Source organism: Impatiens glandulifera, chromosome 6, assembly GCF_907164915.1.
Source record: "Impatiens glandulifera chromosome 6, dImpGla2.1, whole genome shotgun sequence".
Taxonomy (NCBI): domain Eukaryota; kingdom Viridiplantae; phylum Streptophyta; class Magnoliopsida; order Ericales; family Balsaminaceae; genus Impatiens; species Impatiens glandulifera.
The window spans coordinates 55127582-55144507 of NC_061867.1; the positions used below are offsets into that span (position 1 = coordinate 55127582).

General features: G+C 27.0%; 1 long non-coding RNA gene across 1 annotated transcript; it reads right to left on the minus strand.

The window, feature by feature from the left end:
* Positions 1-5917: 5917 nt before the first annotated feature.
* LOC124942856 lies at positions 5918-8970 on the minus strand. Its single transcript, XR_007099760.1, has 4 exons — positions 8731-8970; positions 8479-8623; positions 7314-7372; positions 5918-6097 (listed from the first exon to the last, which is right to left on the minus strand). It is a non-coding gene; the product is annotated as an uncharacterized LOC124942856 (long non-coding RNA).
* Positions 8971-16926: the final 7956 nt, after the last annotated feature.

Consider the following 16926-nt stretch of genomic DNA (forward strand, 5'->3'; position numbering starts at 1 on the left):
GATCGATTAATTAGATTGAATTATGAGTTATTTGAAATCGTAATCATTAAAAATTTCAGGTCAATCTTTAAATAGTCATTTTCAACTAGAATTTTTATTTTTAAATCCCTAATCCATATAATACCTCCAAGTAGACCATCTTCTAGCTAACCACCAAACATTTAACAACCAAAAATGAATTTAAGCTAAATTGCCCAGCCTCCAAATTTGAAATCCACAATAAATTATCAATAATTGATCCTGTCAATAAATATTAAATATTATATATATAATACTATACATTCATTTATTTATCTATAAATATTAACATAGACAATATATCTACCCCATATCTCTATGTCACACTTGTTGAACAACATTAACTTCGTGGTGGCGCTCTTCGCCGCCGCGCTCAGCTTCCACCTAATCTACCGGTGGTGGCATTCTCTAACCGCCTTCACTTTCTCACAAGAATCAGTTCCTTTATATTGTGCGGTTTGTCTTCACGATGCCGTCGCTGGAGATCGATGTCGGAGGCTACCAAAGTGCGGTCATTGCTTCCATGTTGATTGTATTGACTCGTGGATTAAATCTGGTTATCGAGCTGTCTGCCCTCTTTGTAGATGCGAGATTATTCACAAATTGAATGTTGGAAAAAAGAATGGAGAAGGAATTGAAGAAAATTGGAGATTTTATTGTTTTTTTTTTGTTTGCCCGGAAAATTCTTTGGGGAATTTGTAGTTCAGTTGGTGATGAGATTAAGATGACAATATATGTACATTTAGTTAATTAGGATTTAAATGTTTTAGTTCTACTTGTATTATAAAATGAAGTAAGAACTATAAGTTAAAGTTTATACTTCATCTCTTTGTACATTGTCTATTCATTTAATTGACTCGATTATAGCTATTTGTGGATTACTTTTGGTTATCGAGTCGCATGCCCTCTTTGTAGATGTGAGATTATTCATCGATTGAATGTCGTCAAAGAGAATGGATTAGAAAATGAAGAAAGTTCGAGATTTTATTATTTTTTTATGTTTTTCCGAAAAATTCTTTGGGGAATTTGTAGTTCATTTGTTGATGAGATTAAGATAACAAATATGAAAATTTTAGTTAATTAGTGTGTAATTGGTTTAGTTCTCCTTGTATTATAAAATGAAGTAAGAACTTACAAGTTTATACTTTGTACATTGTCTTCTTTAATAAGCGGCAATTTGAAAAAACTTTTGAGTTGGGTTCAGAAAAAAAAATTAATATTTATTTTTTAAAATATTTTATTGAAATATTAATTTAAATAAAATAATATTATAAAATATACTTTAATTATTATTATTATTATTATATATATATATATATATATATATATATTAACAAATTTATATTTGTTCGTTCTTACTTAGTTTAGTTTACAATAGGACCTCGATAAATGAACTCAAATACTTCAGACTTATTGACCTTGTGACGAGCTTTTATAAAATATTGACGAAAACTTTAACTAATAGGCTCAAAGTTTATTTGTCAGAACTCATTTCTCCTAACCAGATCACTAATGATTCTCTCATTGCAAATGAGTGTATTGATTCTATTATTATAAGAAAGGGGACGAGTTGCCTTTGTAAACTTAATATCGAAAAAACTTTTGATCACGTGAATTGAGATTTTCTTTTTTCTCTCCTCAAGAAGATAGGTTTTGGAGTAAAATGGAGAAGGTGGATTAAAACTTGTGTTATTAAACCTAAGTTCTCAATTTTTATAAACGGAACGGTGTTTGAGATTTTCAAGAGCTCGAGAGGACTTTGACAATGAGATCCTTTATCACCCCCTCCTTTTCACGGTGGTTACGGAAAGTTTGTCAAAATTATTCAAGAGAGTCATCAACGCTAGTCATTTCACGGGAATTAATATAGGAACAACGAGAAGACCCAACTACATATTTCACTTACTTTTGTTGATGACACTCTTTGTCTTACTAAATCTACAACATAAACCTTCATTCTCTTCGGAAGATTCCTATTCTTTTTGAGGAATGCACGGAGTTTAAAGTTAATAGAGAAAAGTCTGAACTTTTTTTCATTGATAACGTTCATAACACCAATCATTGGCCAAAATTATGGGGTTCAGAATTGGTTCTCTCCCATCAAAGTATCTCGACACCAAATTCAGTTGCAAAGATATTTGGAATCCTATCATCGAGAAAATGAGAAATAGGTTGGAACTTTGGAAAAACAATTTTTTCTCTAAAAGCGTTAGGTTGGTCCTCATTAAGAACTCCCTCGCCCCAATCCCAACATTCACTATGTAATTCTTCTCTATCCTTGCATCGGTGGACATCAGAATGGACACAATCATTAGGAATTTTCTCTAGGCAACTCTAACTCGTCTAAAATCACTCATTTTGTGAGATGGAACACAACGAAGTTTGACGTTGTTGACGGCGGACTCGAAATCAAAGACTTCTCCCTTTTCCACACTTCGCTTCTATGTAAATGGTGGTAGAGATTTTTCAACGAAACACAAGTCTCTAGAAGAAAGCAATCATCGTCAAATACGAACTTCGAGATAATGAATGGATGCCTCTTTATGGGAGAAAGTTTATGGGTAGAGCCTATAGGGCCGTATCTGTAAAACATGGGAGAAGCTCCATTTTCTTCTCAAATTTACGGTTGATAATGATAAGAAAATTGATTTTTTGAATAATCTGTAACACCCTAGCAGAAAATTATCAGACTTTTATTGAAATCTTTTTGAGATTTCAAGTAAAAAGGAGGCTAAAGTGGGAGACTATTTTGTATCACATCTAACCAAATTATTTGGAGAATTTCATTAAATATATAACTTTCCACCGAAGAGGAAGGGAGACGAGATCTCCGCGTAGATGTTCTTAACAACGTTTCGATTGACCTAAAGACTGACGACAAGTTTTTGCTTTTCGACTCTCTTGATTTTAAAACTAGCTACATTTATTATGTGTCTCTCCAAAAAACTTCATCCCTGATTTCTTATAAAAATGTGTGAAAATCAAAAGTTCCATCAATCTCATTTTTTAGTTGGGAAGCTATTAATGGAGGAGTTTTGACATCTAACAAACTGAAAAATGAAGGATTTCTTCTCGCTAGCAGATGCAATATTTGTTTGAAGAGTGAAAAATCTAGTGATCGCATTCTTCTTCAATGTGACCTTACCAAGAGCATTCGGACTATTCTGCAGAACATCCTTCAATTTCAATGAGACACACCATCAAAAGTCGTTGACTTCTGGGTCAAATCGATTAAATTGTGTTCTAGTAACAAAATTGTTGACGACTGGAAACCAATTCCCATCATCATGTGATGAACAATTTAGAAAGAAAGAAAGAAATAGAAGAGTTTTCGAAGAAAAAAATTGTGGATACAAGTGTATCAAAAATTTTATGTTACCCGTGTTCGCCTCAATCTCAAAAAGAACTTGTACGGGATGAGAATTTTTTAATAATATTGGCATTTTAAATTTTTATGTTGTTTTCTTTTCTTTTATAATGTTTGAAGTTATGTTGTAATTTTTTTTAATAAAAAGGGACATTTTTCAAAGAAAATCATTATTTAATAAATAAATAATCTTGCAAAATAAATATATTTTTTTTTGTGTCAAAGGGATTATAAAAGAAAAGATGAAAGTAAGAACTATACTTCTTCACTTTGTACATTGTCGAACGTGAGAAAGCAATTAATTGCTCGGTTTATTTGATGAGGCAGAACATAAATTTTATGGTTAAATAATAAAAATAGATATTTTTTATTTATAATATTTATATTTTTAATATATATACTTAATTTATTTAATTTACTTTTTTGAATTAATATATATACTTATATAACTCAATTTTTTATACTAACCGTTTGAAATATATATATATATATATATATATATATATATATATATATATATATATATATATATATATATATATATATATATATATATATATATATATATATATATATATATATATATAATTGCATTCAAGTTTAGTGTCAACGAAATTAATTTTTATATTCTTGAGCAAAATAAATTAAATTTAAATTATTTTGAATGAGAAATATTTTATTATTATTAAAAAAATAAAATTAAAATAGTATAAACTTAAAAATAATATAAATAATAAATAAATAATTGAATAAAAATATGAGAAATAATAAAATAGATAAAAAATATATTAATATATATATATATAAATTGACATCTTAATATGTTAAGTATTAATTAATTTTTAACAAGTGGTAGATGCTAAGCTAATAAGGACTTTAAAAGTTGTATCTACCCCTGGACTTTTTTCAGAAAATTAATAAACTTTTATATAATTTGTATCCAAAAAAAATATTACAAATTTTCACCCAAAATTTTGTTATAAATTATTAGATACAGTTAAAACAAAAATCAAAAATATTAGTATTGTGTCACCATAAATTAGTTTAAATCTAGATTGGTGCAAAAAATATTAATATAAATGTAAAGAGGATATAAGAATCTCATTTGATGGGAAAATCATTTTCTGCCTTTATTTGTTCAAATAAGCCAGATATATATTCACATTAATAAGCAAATCCAAGAATCAAAGCTAATTTCAGGCCCAAAATGCCGAAGGGAGAAAATAAAAAATGTCCCAAAACGGTGATTTTGGGTCCCGAAACGCTTTTTTTTTGTCCTGAAACGAGCATTTTCGGGACGTGGGAACATCCTAGCAGGCCACGTCGGACTCGCTGATTTTTTCGTTGAGTTTATCATTCCTCTATAAATATATATACCTTCAAATAATACAAATAACCAAAAATAATGGGAAAATTTTGTTGACAACAAAACCCTTGATCTCGAGAAATTCCTTAATAAAGAAGAGAAGACAAAACCTTGATCTCGAGGAATTCCTCATAAAGAATAGAACACCAATGATAATATAACTCTGATCTTTTGAGTGTTTACAATAGCTAAGTAACATCATTTTTATGATTATTAGGAATATAAAAAGCATATTACAAACATTACCTACCTTCATTTAAAAGCATAGGATTCAACATTGTATAGAGTTCTCCATGGTTGTTTAATTTCATCTGTATTCAAGATATAAAAAGTGAAATAATTAAGAACAAAATATCCATAAAGAATCACACTTGCATTTCGATATTGTAAAAGCAACGTTTTTAAGGACATCGAAAACCCTTTTAGGCCCCCACATTCAGAATTCCTTCACAATATCCTTGAAAGAATCTTTGCTAATCATATCATCCTTGCACTTTGGTTTTAGAATACTTTTTGCTAACTTTACAAGTGCAAATTTAAATGCAAAAATAATTGACTTCTTAATAATCCTATTTCCATTCTTTGGTGACAAAAGAAATAATTTCTCCTTATTTCTTATTCTAGTGAGTTTCAAAATTGCAATTAGGTTTTTTCACTTTGTTTATTAAGTTAAATCTCAAAATTGTAATGGACAAAGAACACTAGTAGTATTTAGATATGAAAAAATGAGTAAAGATGTAGATATAACATTATGGATTAATTCTTTGAGACGGTTGCTTGTATTAGAGTCATTAAAAATCAATTAGAAATGATATAGTACAAGCAACCAGTAGTGGAAAATTAATCCATAATATTGTATTATCATCTTTACCTTTCACATATCCAAATAATACAGTGCATTTTATAATTTCCAATTTTGAGAAACACTGAATAAATAAGGTAAAAATTAAGACTCAATTGCTACAATTGATACAGATGGAATAAAAAAGAGAGAGATCGTCGACCTAGAATAGATATGAACTTAATAATGAAAACTAGATGTGTGATATTTATAAGAAATAAATCTTACTTCATTAAAATTTGTATGTGTAAACTTTGCAAAGGAAATTCAGAAACCAAAATGTAGTTCAATTAATAAAGATTTTAACAAGAATGTTATAAATAAGAATAATTCATTTATTCAAATAAAACGTACCTGAATGCCCCCCTTAGAATAAGGTAATAGGCAACTTTGTTGAGATTTCCATTGAATAGGACTTGTATTATTCCTTCAGCGATCCACAACCTTTATTTACAGATTAGAGTTCTTCCTTATATAGAGTTCTGCATCTTTTTAGTTCATCGGTCTGCAAGATAAAAATATATATGCATATAATTAAGAACAAGATGACCTTAAAGAATCACATTCGATTTTCGATATTGTCAACTTACTTCATAAGGAGTCGTTTGAGCCAAAAAACAACTAAGCCAGGAGGCGTTGTTTGGGGCATCGGAAAAACTTTTTAGGCCTCTAACATTCAGAATTCCTGGCTCAGAATTAATATCAAAAATCAACATCTATCTTCCCAACATCATAGAAAGAATATTTGCTAATCATACAATACTTGTACTTTGATTTTAGAATTTCTTTTACAAAAAATATGCCAGCAAATTTAAATGCAAAATAATTGACTTCTGACTAATATAGCTTGTCTTGTTTTCTTTACTAGTCCTATTTCCATTCAAGAAATTAATTTCTCCTTATTTCTTATTCTAGTGAGTTTCAAAGGTAGCAATTAGGTTTTAATTTTCCACTTTCTTTATTAAATTAAATCTCAAAATTGTAGTCGACCAAGCACATACTAGTAATATTTAGATACAAAGAAATGAGTAAAAATGTTGATACAACATTATGAATTAATTCTTTAAGTTAGTTGCTTGTATTAGAGTCATTCAAAATCGATAGATAATGACATAGTACAAGGAACCAATAGTGGGAAATTAATTCAAAATATTGGATTATCATCTTTATCTTTTTCTTATTCAAATAATACTATGTTTTTTGTGAATTCCAACTTTGAGAAACACAATAAATATGTTAAGAAGTTATAATTCAATTGGTACTATTGATACTGATGAGAATAAAAAAGAATATTTTGAACCTTGAATAGAAATGAACTTAATAATGAAAACAAGATAAGTGATACTAAAAAGAAATAAATCATACTGCAGTTATATTTGCAGACATATTTTTTGTAAAAGAGATTCTGAAACCAAAATGTAGTTCACTTAGAAAAAAATTCACAAGAACATTATCAAGATGTGGTTGATTCGTATTATCTTGGCCAGATTCCGTTTTAGTTTGTCGCATTAAATAAAGTTATTTATATTTTGGAAATCTGTTTATTGATTTCAAGAATGTAAATTAATCTATATTGAAAAAAAAAAAAATAGATTGTAGTACCTTGAAAATAGCACATTTACTAGGGAGATAGTCTTAATCATAATCTTTTCATATTCAACCTTATAAGACATGAGAAGGCATTTATTATCCACATAAAAAGTTATGAAAACATTACTTACCTTTATTTAAAGCATAGGATTCCTCCTTAGATAGTGTTCTCCATGGTTGTACAGTTCATCTGTATGCAAGATATAATCAATGAAAAAATTACTTTTCGAAATTGTGAACTTACTTCATATAAGGTCGTTTGAGCCAAAAAACAACTAAGCCAAAGGAAATCCTTGAAAAAGAGACTTTGTTTGGGTCATCGGAAAAAGTTCTAGGCCTCCACGTTCAGAAGAATAGCAGGCTCAGAATTAATATAAAAAAAATCAACAACTTTCTTCACAACATCTTTTAAAGAATATTGACTAATCATACCATCCTTGTACTTTGATTTTAAAATTTCCTTAGCAAAATATATGATCGCAAATTTAAATCCAAAATAATTGACTTCTTATTAATATATCTTGTCTTGTTTTCTTTACTAGTCCTATTTCCATTCAAGAACTTAGTTTCTCCTTATTCCTTATCCTAGTGAATTTCAAAAGTAGCAATTAGGTTTTAAATTTCCACTTTCTTTATTGTGCTATACTCAAAATTGTATTAGACCAAGCATATACTAGTAGTATTTAGATATAAAGAAATGAGTAAAAATGTTGATATAACATTATGAAATTAATTCTTTAAGTTGGTTGCTTGTATTAGAGTCATTCAAAATCAATTGAGAATGATATGTAATACAAGGAACCAATAGTGGAAAATTAATTCATAATATTGTATTATCATCTTTATCTTTTTCATATTCATATTCAAATAATACTGTCTTTTGAAAATTCCAATTTTGAGAAACACTGAATAGTAGAAAAAGTTAAATCTCAATTGCTACTATTGATACTGATGAGAATAAAAAAAGATTCTGAGCCTAGAATAGAAATGAAATTAATAAACAGGATAAGTGATACTAATAAGAAATAAATCATACTGTATTCAAACTTGGGATCATAAATTTTGATAGGGAGATTCTGAAACCAAAATTTAAGGATAAGTTCAATTAGGAATGATTTTCACAAAAATATTGTAAAGAAAATGATTGTTTAGTAGAGTATACATTCTCAAGAATGAAACCTGCTAGATCTGATTGAAACAAACAAAAGCCTCAATTAGGTCACTACGGATCATTCTCTCTAGATTCTGATTTGTATATTTCTCAAAATAAGCCCTAGATTCGTACTAACACATTACCTGGTTGATAAGACGCCGGAAAGCTACTATCGGCAGTCTGAGGTGATGAAATCTCCATGCAGTGTAAGTGATCGGCGCTGATCAGACAAGTCTGTCACAGATCAGTTCAGATCCACGACGAACACACAGCTTCGGTGGAAGATTTCTGCAAACAATCAAACATAAACGTTATTTAGATCATTACGGATCATTCTCTCTGGATTCTGATTTTATACTTCTCAAATGAGCCCTAGATTCTTACTAATACATTACCTGATTGATAAGACGCCGGAAAGCTACAGTCGGCAGTCTAAAGTGATGAAATCTCCATGTTGTGTGCAGCTAAGACAGATCTGCAACAGGTTAGGTGATCGGCGCTGCTCAGGCAAGTCTGTCACCGATCAGATCAGATCAAATCGACGACGATCACACAGCTCCAGTGAAGATTTCTGCAAGCTTCACCGTGGCGGCGGAAATGGGGAGGAAGGATTTATGAAACCCTAGGATTTAACTTATGAAGATAAATAAAATAACTCTCCTATATATATACAAAAATAAAACTACACTAAATTATCACTAAAATTAAATATTTATTTTAATGGTATAAAATAAAAATATATTTTTCAAAATTAAGTAAGTAATTTAATTATGAAATATTTTATTAATATTTTGGGAATCTGTTTGTTGATTTATTTCATTTGTATTTTAAGAATTTATTAATTATAATAATTTAATTTAATATGGACATTTATTTTCAACATGAATAAAATGTCATGTCTCAATTGTGACAAATAATTCGCCAAGAAATTTTGTTAATAAAATATTGAATTAAATAGAAAAAATAAATAAATAAAAATATCATATGAAATCAAAAAACTATTTACAAAAGTTTATAAAAAATTATAGGAAGAAGTATCATTTTCTAATGCTTAATCGTGATATCGCTTAACAAATAGAGAAAAAAAATGATAATAAATAAAGATGTAAAAGATAACCGCCACACTAATTTTTAGAGTTTTTAAAAGTCGAGAAAACATTATTAAAAAAAGCAACGACATAAATAAAAATATAAAATTTTAACGTAAATGAAACGTCGAAAGTATCCAATAGTTAAAAACCGTCAAATTTCCAACGATTTTCAAAAACAAATTATCGACAAATAGTATAGGTGTCGCAATCTATTTATGAAAATACCGTCGGAGTTGACCTATATTAAAACTATAAATTGTATAAACTCAATAAATGAATACATTTTTTTAATACATCAGTCTAATATCGGTAACAAAATTAGTGTAATCATCCATTCGTAACAATTAAGAAAGTGTCGCGTAAAAGAGGGTCGCCTTATTTTCAAAAGGAAAAAATGCAATGTATACTTATGAATGAGTATATAAAGTAAACATAAAAGGTTATAAAGTTGCCGTAAAAATCTATTTTGAATGAACTCAAAGTTCCAATGGCCTATGTTCAGTACCTATAAAGTTCGACGTAAGATCGTTTCTCTCTCAGAGCTATTATTACAACAACTGCTGATACGATCACACCAAGTAAGACTAGAGAGCCGTCAAGGCTAAGGAGTAAAGCAGTCAATCCACTAATGTTGTAATTAAGGCTCGATATATATATATGATTGTCTCCAATCCACTAAATCGAAAAATGCACATTCTGCTCTATCTGACATTCATGTGTATTTTAGACAAGCCTCCTCCCTTGTAGGAAAGCAAAAAAAAGAAGTTCCATAGGCATCTTCCGTTTTAATACCGGGATTAGGTAGGTGGAATAGTGCAACTAGGGCGGGAGGGAACAAGCTTTCCCTATGAGAGGCATTTGGCGCGAGTTAGAGTGACGATCATGCTTTTCCTTTCGCTGGAATGCTTGCTTGAATCTAGCTACTCCCATTAAAACGAAATCTTCATTCTATATGAACGCCGACACCAACCGCTACCACACCAATCGAGCCTCAGAACAATCTCTAAGGGTATGTAGAATTAACTCCTCTAAACTAAAACATAGAAAGCATTGTGCCGAGAAAGATGCCTTCGAAATCGGTCAGATTTTGGCCAATTGTAAAAGTAGGATCCTTGGCAAGCAATAAGTAAAAATCATTAATAGTAACCAAAAATAGTAACCGTTTGTTCAGCGGTTGATATTAAAGGGGTAATACCAACCGTTTTAAAAACCGTTAATATAAAGGGGGTCAATATCAACCGCTCTTAAAAACGGTTGATATTAACTCATCTATATTAACGGAATTTTAAAACGGTTGATATTGACTCCACTCTATATCAACAGTTTAAAAAATTGTTGATATAAAGGGGGTCAATATCAACCGCTCTTAAAACGGTTGATATTAACTCATCTATATTAACGGAATTTTAAAATGGTTGATATTGACCCACTCTATATTAACAGTTTTAAAAACCGTTGTTATTAATCACATCTATATCAACCACTTTAAAAACCGTTGATATTGACCAAATCTATATCAACCATTTTAAAAACCGTTGATAGAAAGGGAGAAATATCAACCGTTATTATAAAACTTATTCTGATATATATTTTGTTATATTATATTTTATTATTGCAGCAAAATGTTTGAATAAATTTTTTTCTTAGTAAAAAAGATATTGTTCAATATTTTTATTAAAAGTTGTTATGAGAATTTATTTGTAATTTTTTAGTTATTTTAATTTATTTTATATGAGAAATAAAAGTGAGATAAGATAAAAAAAAAATATACACGAAGGAATATTTTTTTTAGGGAAAGTAAAAATAAAAATATTAACAAAATTTAGTGTTTATGAAAAATATAAATATTAATAAATTTTAATATTTAATAAGAATAAAAAAATACTATTAAAAAGTAGAAATTAAAATTTAAGATTTAAAGAAAAAAATTAATAAGTGGAGATATTAGAGAGAAACTAGGAAAGATATATAATCATATATTTTTATTAAATTTAAAATATAATTAATAATTATTTATATAAATATATATAAATTTATTAATAATTAATTATATGAATTATATATATAATATAAATATTAAATAATAATAATAATAATAAGTAAAAAAACTAAAATTTTATGATAATATATTTTAAATTTAAAAACATAATATAATTTCATATTTTATGTAATAAAATAAATATATATATATAATTAAATTTAAAATATTCATATTTATTTAATAAAATATACATATAAAATTTTTAAAATTTAAAATTTTTATATAAATTAATTTGATTTGTTATTTAATAGAAATATATATAATATTACCATTTTAAAAATAGTTGATATTAAATATTTTTTAATATTTTGAATTTAATAATTTATATTTATATATAATATTTAATAGTTAATATATATATATAATATTTAAGTAATTAAATTGGTTAAATATAATATATATATATATAATTAAAATAAATAAAATATCATTAAAATCGTGGGTTGTTATACAAAATAATTAATTAATTAATTCTCCATTATATGATAACTTCTCCTTAACCTATATAACTTCTTCTCTCCTCAATCACCTCTCTTCCCACGACCTTTATTTTTATTACCTCAATTACTTATTCTCTCCTCAATTTCTCTCTCATCCCTCAACCTCTCTCAACCCTCAACCCTATGTTCTCAAATCCCAAATCCTAGAGACAACTCTCCTCCTTCAAATCAATGCTCTTAATTCCTTTCTCATTTGCTAAAATTATCATTGTATAATCAGGTTTTTGAGATACACTAAAAAATTGTTAAATAGATTAAACAGATTCCTCCAACAATGTTTATATTATTAACTTTAATTTTAATTATTTATGTTGTAAATGTCTTTATATTTTATATGTAGATATACTAAATTTGGACGGAGTTAATTATAAAAAAGAGGAGGTAGTTAATTATGAAGAAAATGAGGTTTATGCTGAAGGAAGAAGAAATAGATGATAGAAGAAGGAAGAAGAGATAGAAGATGAAGATCAAGGAAGAGGAAATAGATGATAGAAGATGAAGATCAAATTATTAATTTTTATTTTTTGTATTATGAATTTTTTTTTATTTAAATGTAGTATTTGTATGTAATGAAATTAAATTATTTTAATGTTAATTTTGGAATTATATTTAAAAATTATCTTGTCATTTGAAATTTTGTATAAAATAATTAAATTTTTTTTAAGGTGATTTTTAATTAAATAATTAAAATATTTTTTTTTATAAATTCGGAATAAAAAAGGTCAACAACCATTATAATTAAGAAATTAGAACTACTTTTATAGTTCTTAATAACAACAACCGCCTACAAATGGTTAATATTGAGTAATGACAACATTTTTTAAAACGGTTGATATTGCTTAATAACAATTGCATGTAAAACGGTTGATATTTCTTAATAACAACCGCTCACAAAACGGTTGTTATTGAATAATAACAACCGCCCCAAAATGGTTGATATTTCATGTTTGAGCAATGCCTACGGAGGCTCTAGTAACGGATGTCAACGGCTTTTTGAGCTGTTGTTATTACTCAATACTAACCATTTTTTGTTTAATAACAACAGTAAAAACCGTTGATATTGACCTTTTTTTTACTAGTGAAGCACTTAAATAATACAATTCAAGTGTACGACGTTTTTCCGATGAACCCCTTGAGCTCTTTAAAGTTACTGAGAAAATAAACAAAAGTATAATTAGATATTTAGAGTTTCAACAAAATGGTCGGACAGTTGAATGGTATCGATTTTGGCTCAAGTGGTGAATCTCTATCATCCGACCTGTCTAGCTTTTTGTTTGGACTATTTTACAAATACTTGTTTGAATATTTCGCTTCTGTGAGATCTGTTCTTGTTTTTTGTAATTCACTTTTAACGATTTTTTTTTTTGTATTAATGAAAATTTAAGGTGTTAGAGTGGATTATTAAAGTGTTTTTAAGTGGCCTAAAGGTCTCGTGGTTTTATTCAATTTGATTTTTTCACACTAAAATTGATGTCTTTGTGTGCTTCATTTTATACTATTTTATTTGTTTGGTTGATTATCTTATTATAACGTACAAATAAGGAATTCACAATCAACAAATTAATGTTATCTAATGAAAACCATAGTTATTATTGTAAATGAAATATGACACTCCCTTATTCAAAATTGCAAACATTCACAATCAACAAGTTGGTCATCTTTAAGGGTAGATCGGAAAACACGAAATAGGTTAATTAGATTTGAAGGCGGGATAGTATTTACATGCCCCACACTACACTGATTCCCTAACTGAACCGAAATGCAATTTTTTTTAACAATAATTATTTAAAATAAATTAATATATACTTATTCAATGTCATTGTTACTTTATTTCTTCTTAAAAAACACTTTTTTCATAAGCATAAGCATTCACCGTTATTTCTAATTATTTTCTCTGCTTCCTCGTCTTCCTATTTTATTTCTTCTTTTGACGACATTTCAATTCTACCTCTTTTGTCTACATTTTTTTTAATGATGTTTTCAAGTTGGAGGTTAGTTTAACTATAATATTATTTTGTATAGTATTTTATTGTTTTTCTTACTAATTAATGTAAATAATCTTGACATCACATATTTTCTCTTCACGTATTTTCTCTTCACGTAGAAGGGTTTCTTTGTCTTCGTCTTCTTCTTTCACAACTTTTGTTACATCTCATTTTGAGGACGGTATTTTATGTTTTATGTCAGTTTAGTTATTTTGTTTTATTTTATAATCGGTTAATTCAACTCTCTATTATTTTGTATAGTATTTGAGTCCGATTAATTTTCTTTTGTTATTATATATGATTGTATATAAGTATTTTATTGTTTCTCAAATAAAAATGGCGTTGTATGTTATTTTTCAAATAGAGAAAAAGAGGATGTTAGTAATCTAATGTTTTTTAATTAATGTAATTTAATGATATAAATATTAATAATATGTATTCAATGACAACAAATATTCAGAATTCTCTAACAATAATATTTCTAATTCAAAAAAACCTATAGAGCCTGATAATTCAATTACAACAACAACTGAAATAATTCCCGAAAATACGAAAAATATTTTCAATTGTTCAGAAAGAAGAAGTTTAGTGTTGTTTGGAATCATTTTGAGATTGAAGATATCAATGGAGCTACAAAGACAAAATGCAAAAATTGTTCTAAGTTGTTGGGAGGTGAATAAAAAAATAAAACTACTTTAATTGTTGTCTACAAGGACCCCAAACGTTTTGATGTAAGACAACAAGTTTAGACAAATACTTTGTCAAAAGATGGTAAACAATCTATTTGAAACTAAACATTTAATCAATATAGTGTAAGAAAATAATTAGCAAACATGATTATCATGCATGAATACTATTTTTCATGGTAGATCATTTTAGATTTTAAAAATTACTGTGTCTTCTACCACTACTATTCAAGGTTATTCTACAACCACTAATATTGTCGATGGAACCTTAAATAGTGGTGGTAGAAGACACAATAATTTTTTTAATCCAAAATAATTTATCATAGAAAAAGGTATTAATGCATGATAATCATGTTCTAGAATTATCCCGATCAAATATGTAGTTTCCAGTAGATTGTTTACCATCTTTTCACAAAAATATTTGTCAAAACTTAATGTCTTAAGCCAAAAAGTTTGAATTCTTGTAGACAATGATTAAAATAGTCATTTAAGTGATGAGTTTCATTTTCGATTCACCACCCAAACAACTTAAAACAATATTTATATTTACCTTTTTAACTCAATTGGTATCTTCAATTTCAAAATGATTTCAAATAACACTAAATATTCTTTCTAAACATTTGGAAATATTTATCTGTAGTTTCGAAAATTATTTCCGGTGTGTTGTAATTTAATTATCAAACTCTATAAGATTGGTTGAATTAAAAATATTATTGCTCTGAATTCTTAATTTTTGTTGTCATTTTATACATATTATTAATATTTATATCATACAAATACACTAATCAAATTAAAAATAATTATCATTAATCAAACTAACACAAATATTAAATTACACTAAAGTTTAAATGAAGTATCATATTTCTAAAACTATATTAAATTAAATCATTTTACCTTATTTTTAAAAAAAAATTACTATTTTCCTCTTTTGTCCTATTTAAAAAATAACATGCAATAGAATTTTGTTTGAAGAACAATAAAATACTATATAAAAATATATTAATAAAATAAAATTTATCGGACTCAAATACTATATAAAATAATAGCAGACTAAATTAAACGTTTATAAAGAACAAAATAACTAAATTGACCTAAAAACGAAAATACCTTTATCAAGATGAGATGTAACAAAGATTGTGAAAAAATAGATTGTGAAAAAATAAGACAGAGAGAGAAGAAACTCTGCCTGAAAATAAAATATGTGAAGTTAAGAGTGTTTATATTAAGTAGTAAAAAAAACAATAAATACTGTACAAAATAATTTTAATAGAGAGTTAAACTAACCTCCAACTTAAAAACGTCTTCAGAAAGTAAGGATAGATGTAAGCAAAAATGTATAACGAAATCTTGTAGAGAGAACAGAATCTGGTAAGTAGAAGAGAGAAAATGTAGCAAATTTATAAAATCCATAAAAGCTAAATGAGAGAAAATTTAACTAGAATGAGAGGAAGATAAAGAGGTAGAGAGAATAAATATAAATAACTCATTAATGTTTAGAAGATAAAGAGGTTTATTTTTAGTGGAAAAAAAAGAGGAATTGCAACATTAAATAAGTATATATAATAACTATTTTAAATAAGTATTATTAAAAAAATTGTATATTGGTTCGAGAGTCTGTGCAAGACATTTAAATATCATCCCGTCACTAAACTCCGATCAACATATTTTGATTTTTCCTGATTTTTCCGATCTCCGGTCAAAGCAGAACAAAACCATACCAATCTGTTTGGATTACGTTTCAATGAATGAATGTGTTTTGTTATAAAAAATTGCAGTTACAGAAAATGACTTGCATTAATGGTAATGATAATGTTAATTAAAATATAGATGATTGTGGAGTAGGAATTAATGAATATATAATAGAGTAATTCAATAGGACCGATGAAAACCAATCAGTGTCACCAATTATATATTATAATGTAAGAGTATATTATAATTTTATGATAGTGAATAAAAAATGCAAGAGTGCATTTATTTATTTATTTAAATTACAAAAATTAATAGACTCCACACACTAAAAAAAAGTAAATATATATATATATATATATATATATATATATTTAAAAAAATATGTATTAAGTTGTACTAAGCTTTAAGTTCAATCCAAAATTAAAATATGTATTACCTACCAAGTTTTTTTTTTTAAATAATAACTATATTATTTTTCTAGTGGTCTGCCATTTTTATAATTATATTATGTTTGATTCTCTCTAATTATATATTAATTTTTTTATTTCAATTTTTCTTTAATTTAAACCATTTTTATTTTATTTTTAAGTCCAAACCAC